This window comes from Haliotis rubra, unplaced genomic scaffold (assembly GCF_003918875.1).
Source record: "Haliotis rubra isolate DU_JTF1 unplaced genomic scaffold, ASM391887v1 Scf970, whole genome shotgun sequence".
Lineage (NCBI taxonomy): Eukaryota > Metazoa > Mollusca > Gastropoda > Lepetellida > Haliotidae > Haliotis > Haliotis rubra.
In genome coordinates this window covers 154,422-172,725 of record NW_025767713.1, presented here as the reverse complement: position 1 = coordinate 172,725, position 18,304 = coordinate 154,422, and the positions used below count along the sequence as shown (strand labels likewise).

The 18,304-nt window shown below is 39.6% G+C and overlaps 1 long non-coding RNA gene across 2 annotated transcripts; it reads right to left on the bottom strand.

Annotated features, from left to right (window-relative positions):
* Nucleotides 1-432: 432 nt before the first annotated feature.
* Nucleotides 433-6,620, bottom strand: LOC124265324. 2 transcript variants are annotated; one of them, XR_006895416.1, is made up of 4 exons: nt 6,309-6,620; nt 2,787-2,942; nt 1,013-2,640; nt 433-592 (listed from the first exon to the last, which is right to left on the bottom strand). It is a non-coding gene; the product is annotated as an uncharacterized LOC124265324 (long non-coding RNA). The 2 variants fall into 2 exon arrangements; XR_006895415.1 differs by lacking the exon at nt 6,309-6,620 and having other exon boundaries at nt 1,013-1,377; nt 1,877-2,640; nt 2,787-2,898.
* Nucleotides 6,621-18,304: the final 11,684 nt, after the last annotated feature.

Below are 18,304 nucleotides of genomic sequence, written 5' to 3'. Positions count from 1 at the left end.
CATTCATCAGCAGAAGACTCTGCCATGGACACAAAACTGGCATCAATGTCTATATAAGCCTAAACAAGTGGAGTCTATAAAAAGAGAAGGTAAACTTACACTGCACTAAATATCTGTACTCTCTCTTCACTGCAACCGAAGAAGAGACGCACAGAAGGAAAACCCCCTTCACAACATTAAACAACCATGCGGGATAGCCCTTCAAAGTGTCATGTATGAATTGAACAAGCAAGAAGGATAATCAACCAAATGAAAGAACCAAATGAAGACTCTACTGGAAACATGCTTCTATGTCTATTAAAACAACGTAAAACAGAGGCGACTAATTCACACCAAATCACATGAGAATGTGAAGGCATCAGAAGATCAAACAATCAAAATCATTAGTTTACATCCAACATAAGGCAAACAAACATTGGGACCTTGCTTGGACAAGCTAACCTTTTAGCTCTACTGGCCGTTAGCATCTTCTCAGCAGGAGGAGGTACCACTTCACACAAACAGCAGATTTCCCAGCACAGCAGGAGGTTTCCCTTGACACAAGCAAGGGGTTTCCCTTTACACCATCAGGTGTGTTCTCGCCAGCATGGTCCTGGCCAACAAGTAATGCAATGATAATGTTTCTTAGCATTTAGTACTTTGGGAGTGAGTTCCATCAGGCATTAGAGCCCACATTCGTAGAGATTAGGAAATAATGCAAGAAACGGTTCCATTTAATAATGTCAATGATTTGGATTAATTCCAGTTAGATGTCAACACGAATTACTTTTGTTTGCAAAATGGTTGGGATAGTTATGATATTTAATCTTTTTCAGGATAGAGACGAAAATCTCAGAAGCTATACTCACATATAGTTATTTCCCTTTGACCACACATAGTTATTTCCCCTTGACCACACATTTATCAGCAAAAGACTGTGCCAATATGTTGAGGTGGACATTATCAAGAACTGGCATCAATATCTATATAAACCTAAGCAAGTGGAGACTATAAATAGAGGGGGCAAACTTACACTTCACAACATCTCTGTACTTCCTAAGACTCGAATCACAGCAAACGAAGACGAGGTAAACAGATAGAGAAACCTTTCTCAGCTCTCTTGGGATTGCCTCAGCAGCACCTGGAGGCACAATTTACAGACACAAAACAGATTCTTCTCACACCTTCGGAACTTATGCAAACATTCCCTTGCACCTACCAGGAGCTTGCATGGACAAGCTAACCTTTTCACACTTCGCCTTTAGCAGGAGGGTGTTCTCAGCAGCAGGAGGAGGCACCCTTTCAAACCAACAGCAGATTTCTCATCACAGCATGAGGTTTCCCTTGACACAAGCAAGGGGTTTCCCTTGACACTCTCAGGTTCTCGTCAGCATGGTCCTGCCAAACAAGTGATACAATGATAATGTGTTTTGCATTTTCTAGTACTTTGGGAGTGAGTTCCATCAGGGATTAGAGCCAACATTCGTATAGTGAGGCACCAACTTGCTCGTACACAGGGTGCTTGCGATTTCCTTGCCATTAACTAACTGAGCTGCTGGTTTTGCAAAAGAGTCATATGTGTGCATGCGATTAGAAAATAATGCAGGAAAAGGGTTCCATTGACTAATGGCAGTGTTTAGTATCAGTTCGAGTTAAAAATGCACAAATCACTTCCATTCACATGGGCAGAAAGCTTTCGTTTACATCAATATTTAGCAGGAGGTACTCCTTCACACCTGCATTGGCCTTGCAATCAAGTGGTTAAGAGAGTTTGCTATTGTGAGAAGTTGGAGGCCTGGAGAGATGATTACCACCATGATGGCAGACATGACTAACAGTTTATAATCTGTGTTTATCTAATGTAAACACACCTGTAAACTGACACTTCACTACATACCTGTACTACCTAAGATTCGAATCACTGCAACTCAAGACGAAACGAGACAGGGAGATGAAAAAAACCTCTGAGCTCTCTTGGGATTCTCTCTGCACCTGGAGGCACAATTTACAGACAAATAACAGATTCTTCTCACACCTTCAGAACATTAAACGAACATGCGGGATACCCCTTCAGAGTGTCATAAATGGATCGAACATACAAGAAGGATAATCAACTAAATGAAAGAACCAAATGGAGATTCAACTGGAAGGATGCTTCTATGTCTTGTGAAACAACGTTAAACAGAGGCCACTAATTGACACCAGATCACATGAGAATATGAGGGCATCAGAAGATCAAACAATCAAATACTTAGTTTATATCCACCACTGGGCAAAACAAGCATACAAATTGAAATATCAAAAATCAAACTATCGACCAGCTAAGGATTTACTGGTATTTAAAATATTTGTCAAAAAAGGCAGAAAACAAACTTTCGTGTATCAGTAGAACAAAACTCATCAAAGCAGTCTGTCAACAAACAGTTGGAGATAACCTGGAAAGGCAATGAGAACACTTTCCTTAAGTAACGTTGGAAGCAGGTAAGAAACAACCAAGATTTTATACTTGATTCTAGCTTGATGTTTAGCTTCACACAAGCAGCATAATTCAACCCACATCAGCATTTGGTTACCCTTGATTTTAGCAGGAAGATTCAATTTACATATGTAACCAGCTTTCCTTCACAGCAGCAGGAGGCATCCTTTCACTCCAGCAGGGACCTGAAAACCATGTGATAAAGGAATATGTACAGAGAGTTTGCTAAGATGAGAATTAGGAGGACTTGAAAACAAGGCTCCTTTACTATGAAAGGACATTATGCAAACAGTCCCTTGCACCTACCAGGAGCTTGCATGGACAAACTAACCTTTTTACACTACTGGCCTTTAGCAGGAGAATGTTCTCAGCAGCAGGAGGAGGCACCCTTTCAAACCAACAGCAGATTTCTCATCACAGCATGAGGTTTCCCTTGACACAAGCAAGGGGTTTCCCTTCACACTATCAGGTTCTCGTCAGCATGGTCCTGCCAAACAAGTGATACAATGATAATGTGTTTTGCATTTTCTAGTACTGTGGGAGTGAGTTCCATCAGGGATTAGAGCCAACATTCGTATAGTGAGGCACCAACTTGCTTATGACTTGCTCATCATTAGGTAATTGAGCTCTTGGTTAGCAAACAATGCATACACCTTCAGCACATTAAACAAACATGCAGGGTACCCCTTCAAAGTGTCATAAATGGATCGAACATATAAGAGGGATCATCCACCAAAATGAAAGAACCAAATGGAGATTCCACTGGAGGATGCTTCTATGTCTAGTGAAACAACGTTAAACAGAGGCCACTAATTGACACCAGATCACATGAGAATATGAGGGCATCAGAAGATCAAGCAATCCAAATCATTAGGTTACATCCACAATGAGGCAAAACAAGCATGCAAATTGAAATATCAAAACTCCAAATATCAACCAGTCAGGAATTTTCTGGTATTTAAAATATTTGTCTAAAAGGTAGAAAACAAACTTCCATCCATCAGTAGAACAAAACTCAGCAAAGCAGTCTTTCAACAAACACCTGTTGAGCCCTACCTCCGTGTCTGAGATAACCTGGGAAGGCAATCAAAATACTTTCCTCAAGTAAATATTGCAAGCAGGTAAGAGACAACTATGTTATCCTTGATTCTTGCAGGATGTTCAGCTTCACACAAGCAGCATACTTCAATTCACATCAGCAGGAGGTTACCCTTGATATTAGCAGGAAGATTCAATTCACATAGGCAGCAAGCTTCCCTTCACTCCAGCATGTTGATTGAATGATTGTGTTATCAATATATCTGCACCCATGGTGTTCCACGGAATTTATCTAAGAATAGCATAAAATCTTTTACCTCAAATAGAGACATTGTCGACTAATATTACCAAACCTCTACATTGAAAGGACATAACAGGAGCACACTATTTCACTTAAGTATGATCAGATATTGTGGTTTGATTACAATGATTACAATGCATACATTTGTCTCTTTGTTATATCAAGAGAAGAAAAATGATAATTGTTACTCTTAACAACCCAAAAGAACAAATATATAGACACCGTCTTACTATATATATATACCATATCATGTAGGTCATCTTTTGTATACAAAGACATGAACTATATATGAACAATTGATCTTAAGGTATCATGATATTTGATATAGCATTTGATCTTAAGATATCATTATATCTGTTGATGCAAAACTGATCGTTAGATAGGACGAGGCATACGACAAGGTCTTGTTAATCCATAGAGCTAAATTGCGATTAGCAATATTGATGTTTGCAATACCGTTTATGGTGATCATTTATGTTGTGTTGTTTTTTCGCTTTTAAGCTTCAAATTGTCTCCACCGCCATATGGCTGGAATATTGCTGAGTGAAGCGTAAAACTAAACTCACTCAGAAACTCAAATCGTCTGCCAAGTTTCTTTTTTGTGTTAGTTTAGATGCTAATTATGCTGGCGAAGATAACACATTCTAGTTTACGAAAATGTATGTCTGCTACACGGCTAAGGTATTCTATATGGTTTTTATTGGAGCCTCGAATTTGGTAGCCCTAAGCAAACATACGACATAATGAGGGCAACTTTACCAACTACCAGAAACACCTGCCACCAATTTTGCAGTTTGAGCGATTTCCTATGCACATCATATTGCCCTCTTTAAACTATATGTCCGGAATACTTTAGCTCAAGGTCATTTAACTGCACAAGTCTCAACAATTGGGAGAAAAGGGCGTTTGAAATTTGGAACAAACATTTCAGTTTCGATTCCCAATATCGGGAAAACATGTATTCACTTATGGGTTTATGTAATTTACATGTCCTAAGAATGTACTTCAGAATCCCTATTATGTGGTAGTGATATTAGAATTTCTCGAAAAGTCTTTTGTTCACCTGAGAACACATAGTACAAGTCCCTTAAAGGAGTTGCCACTGGTGCGTCAAATCTGAAAATAACACATCTTTACAACAGAATTCACACAAGGAAGTAATGAATTAGAGACCCAGCAGTGTTGACGGTTCTCACCACCGCTTTTCAATAAATTATTTGACACTGTAAAGATCTCCAGTGACGGTCATGTTCAACCTTTTAAAGTGCTATTTTTATAATAATATCTTCTCAAACGCCAATAAAAGAAGAATATCGTGCACGTCCCTTGGGCATAAGATGAATACGACAATCGGCTGTTGAAGCTCGTATGCAGTTACCTTGGTGCATGATGTGTTAAGGCAACAAGACGCATCGTCATGCCTGCTTATGAAAGCGGATAATTACATATACATCGATCCTAACATATTGCAGTGCGCAGCTGTGTCAGTAAATACGTTGTGACATCAGACATTTTTCTGTCAGTATCTTTTGATAATGATAGTGCATACAGGTATAGATTCTCAGTTTACCTATTCTTTATATTATTGAACAATTATGAAAAAAATATTTATGATTGCTGCTTTTGACAGCAAACAAAAGGTTTCATAACCTTTATCTCATTCTCAGTGGATGGAAATATGGGTTTTTATATATTTCTGGTTCGTGTTTAACTCCACACTCAGCCGTTTTCCAGCTTTTTGACAGCAGTCTGTACATAATCGAGTATTGCCCAGACATTCCAGTAATTGATATACTGATATCGTTCTAGGCAGTTTAAATACGACAAGCATGGGTTGCTGAAAACCAATTTTACATCAGCAGGAGGTTACCCTTGATATTAGCAGGAAGATTCAATTCACATAGGCAGCAAGCTTCCCTTCACTCCAGCAGAAACCTGACAGTCAGTTGATAAAGAAATACTTAACAGAGAGTTTGCTAAGTTGAAAGGTAAGGGACTTGAAGACAAGGGTCCTTTACTGTGACAGGAACTTATGCAAACAGTCCCTTCCACCTACCAGGAGCTTGCATGGACAAGCTAACCTTTCAACACTACTGGCCTTTAGCAGGAGGAGGTACCCTTTCAAACCAACAGCAGATTTCTCATCAAAGCATGAGGTTTCCCTTGACACAAAGATGGGGTTTCCCTTTACACCATCAGGTGTGTTCTTGCCAGCATGGTCCTGGCCAACAAGTAATGCAATGATAATGTTTCTTAGCATTTAGTACTTTGGGAGTGAGTTCCATCAGGCATTAGAGCCCACATTCGTAGAGATTAGGAAATAATGCAGGAAACGGTTCCATTTAATAATGTCAATGATTTGGATTAATTCCAGTTAGATGTCAACGTGAATTAGTTTTGTTTGCAAAATGGTTGGGATAGTTATGATATTTATGATGGCAGACATGACTAAGAGTTTATAATCTGTGTTTATCTAATGTAAACACACCTGTAAACTGACACTTCACTACATACCTGTACTACCTAAGATTCGAATCACTGCAACTCAATTCGAAACGAGACAGGGAGATGAAAAAAATCCTCTGAGCTCTCTTGGGATTCTCTCTGCCTCTGCAGCTTGAGGCACAATATACAGACAAAACAGATTCTTATCACAACTACAGAACATGAAACGAACATGCGGGATATACCTTCAAAGCATGACGAATAGATGGTTTGAAGAAACACGAAGGTCCAAATCCCAAACAACACAAACAAACACACACGCACACACGCACACACACAACACACACAAAAACAAAACACTCAAAGCATAAAACCAAAACAGAACGGAAGACCCAAACAAAACAATAAGAAAAAACAACAGAAAAAAAACCCAAAACAGGAGGGCGAGGCTACAGTTCACACAATCAGCAACTTTCAATTCTCTTCAGCAGCAAGCTACCCTGTGTGTGTATGTATGTGTATGAGTGACCTGACCCAGTTACCAAACACTATGTAACATTATCTCCCCGATGTAAAAAAAGTTAAAATAAATAAAGACTTCATTTGATCATTGTGTTACGATGTGAGATCATATACAGAAGCTCAAGCGCCGCCATTTGTGTTGATACCGGAAGTGGTGGAAACTTATGATTGCGCTTCCGCATTGTAATGCTGAGGGCGCGTGAAAGGTAGACAGGGAGTTTTGCCACGGCACCGTGAACAACACAGGTTAGTTTTGAGTTTGATTTAGAAGTAGGAAAGGTGGCAGTAGATGTAGTGCCATCGCCATATACACATACGTTTCCAAACCAGCGCAATTGCGATGCATTTTGATGCATTAGCCTGGCTATCGAAAACCGAACTAAACATATCAAAACGGATTTAATTTGTTCTGTTCTAACATTTCGTTATATTTCGTACGTACAAATTTATATAATAAACTGATGCAAGTCACTTTATGTTATGAACAAGGAAAACACCTCACCAAACAAACAAGATCAAAATACTTTCCTTAAGTAAACATTGCAAGCAGGGAAAAACGAGCCAGGAGGTTATCCTTGATTCTAGCAGGATGTTTCCCTTCACACAAGCAGCATACTTCAAATCACATCAGCAGGAGGGTATTCTTGATTCTAGCAGGATATTTCCCTTCACGTAAGCAGCACACTTTAAATCACATCAGCAGGAGGGTATCCTTGATTCCAGCAGGCTATTTCCCTTCACGTAAGCAGCACGCTTTAAATCACATCAGCAGGAGGGTATCCTTGATTCCAGCAGGATATTTCCCTTCACACAAGAAACAAGGTTCTCTTCACTTCATTGCTGCAGGAGGTTACCCTTGAATCCAGCAGCATACTTCCCTTCACATCAGCAGGAGGCTACCCTGGATTCCAGCATGATGTTTCGCTTCACATGGCAGCAAGCTTACCTTCAAATAAGTAGGAGGTGACCCTGGATTCCAGTAGGATGTTAAGCAGCAAGCTTACCTTCACACAAGCAGCAGGCTTACCTTCACATCAATAGGAGGTGACCCTGGATTCCAGTAGGATGTTAAGCAGCAAGCTTACCTTCACACAAGCAGCAGGCTTACCTTCACACAAGCAGCAGGCTTACCTTCACATCAATAGGAGGTGACCCTGGATTCCAGTAGGATGTTAAGCAGCAAGCTTACCTTCACACAAGCAGCAGGCTTACTTTCACATTGGCAGGAGGTGACTCTGAATTCCAGTAAGGTGTTGCCTTTCACACAAGCAGCAAGCATATCTTAAACATCAGCAGGAGGTTTCCTTTCACACAAGCAGCAAGCACACGTCCCCATCAGCAACACACTTCCCTTTACATCAGCAGCAGGGACCTACCTTGACAGAAGCAGCAAATCTCCCTCCACCTCTGCAGTATTTTTGTCTTCACACAAACACATCACAGGAAGTTACCCTTGCTTCCAACATGCTTCACTTCACATCATGAGGAGGTTACCCTTTATTTCAACAGGAGCACGCAACATGATTTCAGCAACAGGTTACTATTGATTCAAGCAGACAGGATGTATCCCTTCACAAAAGCAACGGGTTTCCATTCACATCAGTTTGAGGTTACCCTTGATTCCAGCAGCATACTTCCCTTCACATCAGCCTCATCAGCAGGAGTGTATCCTTGATTCCTGCAGGAGGTATTCGTTCCAACAAGCAACATGTTTCCCTTCACATTAGCAAGGGATTGTCCTTTATTTCAGCAGGAGGTGTCCCTTGACACCAACAATGGGTTCCCTTCACTTCTTCAGGGGGTTACCCTTCATTTCTGCAGCATGCTTCCCTTTAGATCAGCAAGAAGTGCCCTTTCACACAATCAGCCTGTTTATCTAGGATAAGCACACCTGAAGATGTAAACACTAAATGGGGAATGTAAAACATATCAAAAAGGGAGATCCTTTTCTTACTCTAGAAAGACATAGGACCATTCTATTGCACTGTACAGCCAGACACCCCTTTTCACTACAAAGTAGCTGTTTGAACAAAAGACACATTCATCCAGGGCACTGTTCAGCCAGACTGTTCCTTCATCCTGCCATGTAATTCTACAAATGGCCACTTGAGTCCACTAGGAGCTGTATACACAGAATACACGTTTTATATAACTAGCCGCAATGGGGCAAATTAACATATATGAAAGTGTCTACTCCTTCTCACAACTTGCATATGTCACAACATCAGTTTGTTTTCATTTACATCACCTGTAAGTTGTCCTCAAAAGAAACCGCTTATTTCAAAGGAGGAGGTAGCTCTTCACACCAGCATTGGATACAAACAAGGCTACATTGAAAGAATACCCTCATCGTAGCTTTATGGGGAGTATAGTCTTCTGGTGGTGTGAAGGAAGGCTGGCTGCTACTTTTGTCTGCTACTATATAAACTTTATGGACAAAGAACAACATCCGAGGTTAATGAAAGACAGACAAGAATGCAACCTTTACACTTCAAACAAAGTAAGACTTTCCTCTTACGGGTAGGAATCCTCCTTTTCGATTTTCAAAACATAACATGTACATACAACTGTAAGCATACAGGGAGTTTAAGACACGAAACTATTCATGATTGTGATGTAGAAACAAACTATTTTGCTCAATTGACAGGATAATGGATGTGAAAATCAATCATGGTTGATCTGGTGCTTCCTTCGTCACATGAGATGCCAGGGCTATCAGAGTGACCTTTGCTAATTGCATGTAGTGAAGTCAAGACATGACAAGAAGCAACAATCAGTATTGATAGCAATTTTAAGATTCGAGTCCTTCACCTTTCATCTGTCATCTGAAATGGCGAATTAAACACATTTTATACAGTGTACATGTATCACAAATGTCTGTTGTGATGAAAGCTTAAGGGAAACAAATTTTTATGTTTACTTTATTTGGATTACCATGCTTCTACATAAGTCATCTGTCAAAATGTACTTTCACCAATGAAGACTAATAATGTTAGTGCAAAATTCAGACAGATGGTTTCAAAACATCATGTAAATGAAGTAATAGTAGAATTAGATTAAATATTCATATTCATTGTGTTCATACCCAGTAGCCTGGATGATATGATGACAGTTGCATTTAGCTTGCATTATTATAGACAAGCAAAGGAAGAAAGAGAACTATTACAAGTCAATACAACATGAAGGAAACCCATTGCATGTTGATTTTTGTATCATCATCAGGAACAGTTTAAACAACTCTTATATGATATACTGTTTATCTGAAACAAATGTGCAAAATATGAACAATAGACTAAACATGCTTCATATATGTTTCCATCTTGATATTATGATTTAATGCAAATGGAAGTTATATGGTGTGTAAAAAAAGGGATTTAAGCGAAAAAGAAATATGAGCACATGTAAATCCATCAAAAACAAAACTATACAAAAACTATTCAATTACCTTTCAAAGACAATTATTTTTATGTAAAGATTTCATTGGGTTACTAGTTAACTGTAATAAAATTAAAAAACCTACAAAAATAATTTAATTAAAACTGTCCCCAATTGTCGTTTTCAGATCAACAACGTGCGACCACACGCGACGCTGTAGGGTGCAGACCAGGCGCTTGCCCTTGCCAGTACACAGCCCAGAACACTGCCCACCCTTGAAACATCGAGCCAGAGTAGGATTTCGACTTTGGAATTACGTTCGGATTGGGATAGCAATATGCCCGAGTTGCTCCTCTGTGCTCAAGTAAGCAAATTCGAAACAATGGCAACATGATATACAGCCATTTTGTTTCAAACAGTGCGGCAAAGCTATGCACTGTATACATCTCGTGGAACAAAATACAGCTATTGATCTTTTTATTGCAATCTGTTTGTATTTGTTTGCTTTGAGGTTAAGAATTGTATTGCTTTTGGCTTATAAAATGTGAAACATGAAGTCGAAGTCGACTGAACATTACATTTTCCAGCGAAAATGGAAGCTTACTTCCTATGTATTTCCGGAAGTGATGTGGAGATACAAAAACTCTACGCGGAGTCGGAATACTCTTACTATATACAAAGTTGATTTTGAATTAAAACATGCCGATGTGAAAAATGGTGGAGAGTTTTGCGATCACGGGTAACTTAATTGATATCCCAAACGAGCACATGCTCACACGTATAACTCCCAGATATCATACTTTGTTTAACAGTAAACAAACACAGAGCAAGCACAATAACTCACATTAAACCCTTTTTTTCCCAAGAAGTATGTGTATGTATATTTTTCGGGAAGGCCTGAGCATCTCCAATTCTCCGGACGATGATATTAATGATACTCAGTCCTCTTGATGAAATGACATTATGGTCAACATCACAATGTTCCATTATCACAACTCATTATCTATATATAGTAGTCTACCAAACACATAAAGAATAAATGATAAAACTACAAAATCATGCACACATTTACTAGCGTTTCACTTTCTATACAAAACATTAAACAAGCTGGAACAAGCTTATGGCCGCAGCCAGCACAGTACAATGAGCATGGCCTGATACGCAGTTGCAAAAAAGATCTTACATATTGTTGATGAACACTATACCTAACAGTTGACAAACAAAATAAAAAAATGTTATTTGTACATATCCCATTGTTGGTCCTACTTCAACAAAGTAGTGTTTGAATCAATAAATTATATGTATATTCACGCAACAATATCAGAAGATATTACGTGTGGGCAATTAATCAATTCCCTTCTCTGCTGAAAACTGAAAATACTCTGGTCAAACCTGTACCTTGTTCGGGTATTAAGCAAACCCACAGGAAAATCGATGTTATAGGAGAAACATAACCGGCATTCGTTTTGCAAAGGTTCTCCAATATGGCCTACTTAATTCGACGTTAGTGTTTGCGCATTTTCCAAAACATTCTCAGCGATTCTCGATTCATCGACGATATTTCAGAATAACCCTTGGTGGTTTGAGCAACAGCAACAACGAAAACAACATGTATATTAAAACATAATTTCGCAAAACGCTGTAAATAGTGATTTAACAATGTGTCAAACTGGCGAGATTTATGATAGATGTAATAATCAGTAAATTTGTTGTCCCTACAATGAGCATAGAAAAGCGAATGTCAAACTGCGAAGTGCATGTGTCTTCGTGATGTATTTGGATATGGTTTCGACATCAAAGTGAGGGCTGAACGGGAGGGACATATATTGTGCTGTCTATGTAGAAACTAAGTAGCAAACTTAGAATGCCTGCACATTCACTGGTGGTTAGCTGGATGTAGCGAATATACAGTATAGATCCATGTTTTTGGTTTTCCGAAAGAAGATATTGTTGGTAAGGTCAGAGACTCAGGCTTCATGTGGGTGGAAATAGTCGAGGCCTCGTCCGTCTGTCCGTCCGTCCGTCCGTCCGTAATCATTTTGTTTCCAGAGCATAACTCGAAAACCGTTCAATATTTTTCAACAGAACTTGGTAGATACAGTGAGACCTCGGATACCCGGACACCAGATATCGGTGGTGATTAGAAGGCCTAGCTGAAACTGAGTTAACCATTGAGTTCTAACTGTTAAGTTGTTTATTCAGTCAAAGTAATAAAAGTAAAAATTTGCCGATGCCAGCAATACAGACACCACAGAAGCCACGCCCACTGCCGAGGAGTATGTTGATATACAGCTACTTTGAGAACAATGGCGACCGTGAAAACCTGGATAAAATGTTGGCCGTCGTGTTGCAAAGGAGCGGCACCCAGTGTAAGCAGTCCTCATCACGTTATGTTTCAACTTTATACGTTGAATTTGCATTTTTGATGATTTGTTTCGGTAAGTCCATACCGAAAGGTATCAGAATCTGCAAAGTTGTGTATTACGTTGCATGTGACCTTTAAGCATATATGCATGCGTATATGCATATATGCATGGGAAGCGTATTGTAGCTAAATAACGGTTTGTTCCTATGATTTCCTACATTCAAATCAATGTATTATGTATAGTTTCCGTAAACGTGACGCCATGACTAACGCAAACTCACGAACAACGATGACGATACTTCTCATATCTGACTAATTCCCTTGGTCATAAGGAAAACGAAAAGAAAATAACAGACAGCAGATTGTCAGAATGTGTCGGACTACTCACATGCCATATCTATGCATATACGTTGCTGAAAACAGCGAAAGTTTCCTTCCAAATATCCTGCGTACTCCTGTCGGTATCGGTTTCATTTTGGAGAATGTCGGTTCCCTTTAGTGATGTCAGACAATGTTATACATATTTGGTATTTTCATTTGATTAGCAGGGATGTGCACCTCCATCCCCCTTTTGTCCTGAACGTTTGTTAAATGACCAATGAAACTCTCGTGAAAACGGGTAAAAATTAACTGTTCATGTTGTCATTACAGGTAGAGTCAGCATTAGACTTCCGAGATGAGGTCGAAACATTATGCCTGCGGCACCTTCTATTTACCAACAAAGAGAAATTCTGTACTGTCCTGGGGGACAGAAAACAACAGACAGCAACACTGGCGCAAACATTGCCACCGGATATCTGGCATGATACTCAAGACGTAAGTGTTGATGTTATAGGTGAGCAAGTGACTGAGTTATGGTTTAACGCCTCTTTTAGCAATATATTCCAGCAATATCACGGCGGGGGACACCAGGAATGGGCTTCAAACATTGGACCTATGTGGGGAATCGAACTCAGGTCTTCGGCGTGAAGTGCGAACGCTTTAACCACTAGGCTACCCCACCTCCCCAGTGTTATGGTACACATGTGACCATTTGCTAATTTCGTGGGAGATAAGGTCCCCTTATCCTTAAACACCAATTAACGGGTGGTTCAACTAGCAATATCAACATTCAGTCATTCAATTACACACACGTTCACATACACTTCATGTCTATTTTACAGACAAACCTCCTTTATCTGGACACTTCCCGAATATTGTCTGGATAAACTGATTTCGGGATGCATGATTTCCTTATCAGTTAAGTGTTTACATATGCATACATGATATGTCTGATTTTCCTTTTCATAATAGCTATTTTGACTTTCAGGTGTTGAGAACGGAGGATCAACAGATCTTTCGACTGTTCATTCAGTACAGCGTGTCCTCGGGAATGGACACCTCGTCAGCCCTGAATGTCATAGAGGCAGAGCTGAACGCGTTCTTAAATTCTATTTGAGTCTCTGTATAAGGGAGATGTATTTGACAGTTAGGGCTGGCTTTCGATATAGATCATAGAGATAATCGTTAAGAAAATATTTTGCAATGTTTTGTGAAAAATGTGTATGGATGAGGAATGTGTATGGTGAACAGATATGGAAGTAATACAGCCCATCTTTAGCTTGAATGATTCTCTGGCTGGGGAGTGCTATACAACACTATCAAAAGGCTTCCATGAGCAGCTCTTCTTCATGTTCATCATTGTGGAGAAGAGATCCAAACATTCTGTCTGACTTGAGAACATTCCCTTAAACACTTGTTGTAGAATCGAGTATAGCTTTTGTACAGGTCGACTGTTATGACTAAGTGTATTTAGATGCTTCTTGTTTACTAATTGTGACAAGATTTCTACAGATTATCAGCCATCAAATTAGGCGCTATTCGGAACCCAATCAGCAAATTTAAAGAAATATAGAAACACATGCATAATTCAAAACATCATCAGAGGGAAATGACGCTAATGACGCTACATCGCTGCATTGGGAAGGTTTTGCCTTGCGACAGAGATTAATTAACACCCAATGTCACTGCAAGGTGTTTTTATTACGCATGAGTTTCCTGTAAAATCATAACTTGACAGGTTTTGCTAAATATAGGGCTTTTTAGGGCAGATCACTGGCAATTAGGGCCTTTTCAAAAACGACTTTAGGGCATGTTTAGGGTTAGATGTACAACTTTAAGGCTTTTCAAGCCCGCGCGAACCCTGTACGACACGTAATGGACACGTAATGGGTTCCCTGTATGACACGTAATGGGTTCCCTGTATGACACGTAATGGGTTACCTTAACTCAAATAACAATACCGATAGAACCATTTCCGTCATCATAAGTGATCATAATCACACATTCTTTATGGCTATTTTCCGCCTTTCAATTCTATGTTTAGTGTATGTTTTCATACATCGGGAATAAGAAGTGCGTTATGCAAGTCTTCGTATAAAAGCAGCGTGTGAATGCAGTGTTTATGTCACCCATGTCATTCAGCACATCCTGCCAAATGTTGCTCTTTTTTACCCATATTGTGAAACTTGGCCAGTGTGATATATATCACCTAGCAACCATTGTTTCTGTATTTCGTTGTCTGTGTTCATTAAACAAATGAACGTGAAGTCAATGAAGAGGGCCGTCTATATCTACATGTGTTGGAACCTAAGTCAATCATCAACTGAGGAAACATCCAATGAATTGTTTGGATTGGTTAAGCACAGTTTTTGACCAGTTTATAAAACGTTTTATCATCAGAAAGGACTTGGCTTTAACTCTTTGTAGAATGATTAATAGCCATGACGTGTTTAGCTTTTGTTCCCGGTGATTCTTTTTTGGTTAGCGATGATTTCATGAATAGACTTAAAATGCCATCTCATTATAATGTTGCTATATGTGAGAGGCTGGCAAATACGAACAGAAAACACAACGTACACGTGTCGTACTGTGGTACCGAGAGATTGTAACTGCACTGTCAAAGTATGCTTCCGTGTGCTGTGTTTTGAACACAACACAACCATGTAACCAACACAACCATGTATTTTGTAATGACAGTGTAATGTTGTAATTGAAGTACATCGTTTCTGTTTGGCTTTTTATTATGTAATGTTAGCAGTGTTCTGGAAGCTGTATGTAGATTTTGTCCAAAATGTGTAATTTGGAACCTTGAACAGCATGCAATAGTTCTTAGAGGTTGTTAAGACTACATAGGGGGCAAGTGCATGTATCTCACACTACACAAAAAGTAGTGTTTTCTTTACTTTGCAGTAGCTTCTGGAATCGTAGCAACTGTTAATACAATTCTAAATGTCAAGCATTCCTTTTTGTTCTTTGTTGGTTTCACAGTGGATGTTTAACGAATTAACTTAATGTATTACTTCGGAAATCGAAACGTACATTGTATTTACAGTTTCATTTGTTTGTTGTTTAACGCCGCCCTTTAGCAATATTTCAGCTTTATGACGGCGGTTTGTAAATAATCGAGTCTGGACAAGACAACCCAGTGATCAACAATATGAGCATCGATCAACGCAATTTGGATACGATGACATGTGTCAACCAAGGCAACTTGCCTGACCAATTCATCCCGTTAGTCGCCTTATGCGACAAGCAAGCGTTGCTGAAGATCACTTCTATCCCGGATCTGGGGCGATGGGGTAGCCTAGTGGTTAAAGCGTTCGCTCGTCATGCCGAAGACCTGGATTCGATTCCCCACATGGGTACAATGTGTGAAGCCCATTTCTGCTGTTCCCAGCCGATATATTGCTGGAATATTGCTAAAGGCGGCGTAAAGCCATACTCACTCACTCGCTCTAACCCGGATCTTCACGGGTAGCGTTCATTGTAGCATGTAAAATATGTATTTACAAGTTGAATTCAGTACGTACTTTGTGACGTGCCTAACATAATGCATTCCTTGCCCAGCCAGTTGTGAAATTAAGTGAACGTGAAACTAAATAGCTGTATAAACTCTTGAAAGAAAAAACGTTCACCTGCCGTCACTGCAGTCATGAGTCATAAACATGTTTATACATGTAGTTTAGTGGCCTACTTAGTGTGTAACTATACTTACAAAGCACCTCCCTCTCATAGCTTGGGACGTGAGTATGGTTTTACGCCGCTTTTAGCAATATTCAAGCAATATCACGGCAGGGGACACCAGAAATGGGCTTCACACATTGTTCCCATGTGGGGAGTCGAACCCGGCGTGACCAGTAAAGGCTTTAACCACTAGGTTACTCCACACACACATACACACACACGTACACACACACACACACACACAGACTCATGCCGAGGGTTTCTGTATGACATGTAACAAAACCTTATCATATTGCATTTTGACTTAAATAAACATACGGTGGGGTTTTGGCTTATATTTACACTTTGAAATAGTTACAAATACAAATAATAAGCTACTAAAAAGGAGAAAAAACACTTTGGCAAATTGTTAATTTTATATTTTTATTTGTAATGATTTGAGAGTTTAAATATAACCGACTGAAACGTTTCCTTAATCAAAGAAATATTTGCTCGAAGTTGAGACCGCTGTACAATTCCAACTAAGTTATATTACGGATTAGAATTCATCTTCAGTAACCCATGTTTGTCGTAAGAGGCGACTAACGGGATCAGGTGGTCTGACTAGAAGGTGACACATACCCCAGTTGCTGGTGTTGTATCACTGGATTGTCTGGCTCAGACTCGATTATTTACAGACCACCGCCATATACATGAAACATTGATGACCGTAACAGTATACTCACTCACTCACTCCAACTATATTATGGATGTGTTAGTCATCGTCGTATAGTGATGATTTGGGTGTTCACGAAAACTAATACAAGCAAAGGCAAGGCAACCAGGACCCCTAACTCCAACCCCCAACTCCAAACCCACAACACATTGCATAGCATAATAGAAAAACCGGCCGCCGACGAGTCAAACTTGGAAACGCCCACCTCAGTACTCTCATAGCAAGCCTGAATATTGTTATCATGTCTTTTGTGGTACGTTACTTTACACTTGACCTGAATTAGCAGAGGATCAATACCCATGGTTTGGGTCTACTGAGGGGCGAGTTGACGAGGAAACATTTGATTTGAGATGGCGATAAGATTACACCGATCTGTTTATGTTTGCGTGTGTGTTTGGGGATCCACTGATAATGTGCTATCCAATCGACAACCAATATCTCAGTTTAACATTGATACTGCACCAATATCTCCTCAGAGGCGTCCAGTTCCGTTAATGGTGAGTGACTGAGTGCCTGGAATTATAACAACACCTTAACGCGAACCACCACTGCATCCGACAGACCACAGTGTGGGTTGAGAATATACTGCTGAACATAGACAGGAAAGTTAACACGGGCCAGATGTTTGCTGACTGGAGGCACAAACGCCTCCAACATTATAATCAGGCTGAAATTTCTCTCAGATGAAATTCCTCTCTATATAACGCTTGGAATAGTCAAAATAACTTTCAGCCAGTGATACGTAGTCTCTTTGTATTTTGGCAATTCCAAGTGACCAATGAACATAGCTGTAGCAAATTAGGAGCCATGTAACTATGTGGGTAATCCGAAATAATTGTCATTGTCAAAAATATGAGTTTTCTACGTTAATATACTGATACGCTTTCAATTCAAAACAATTGCACACGTAATAGAGCACACCTGTAATTGTTCAGTGCATAATCCGAATTGCAGAATCGGAAAGTCCATTCCATTTAAGAGCACACATTAAGTTTTCCTATGTGTTACTATTTTAAGGACGTCACAGGTCACGTGATTCACGATGTGCCTCCAATCGTAAAAAAATCTGGAGGAATTCCATCT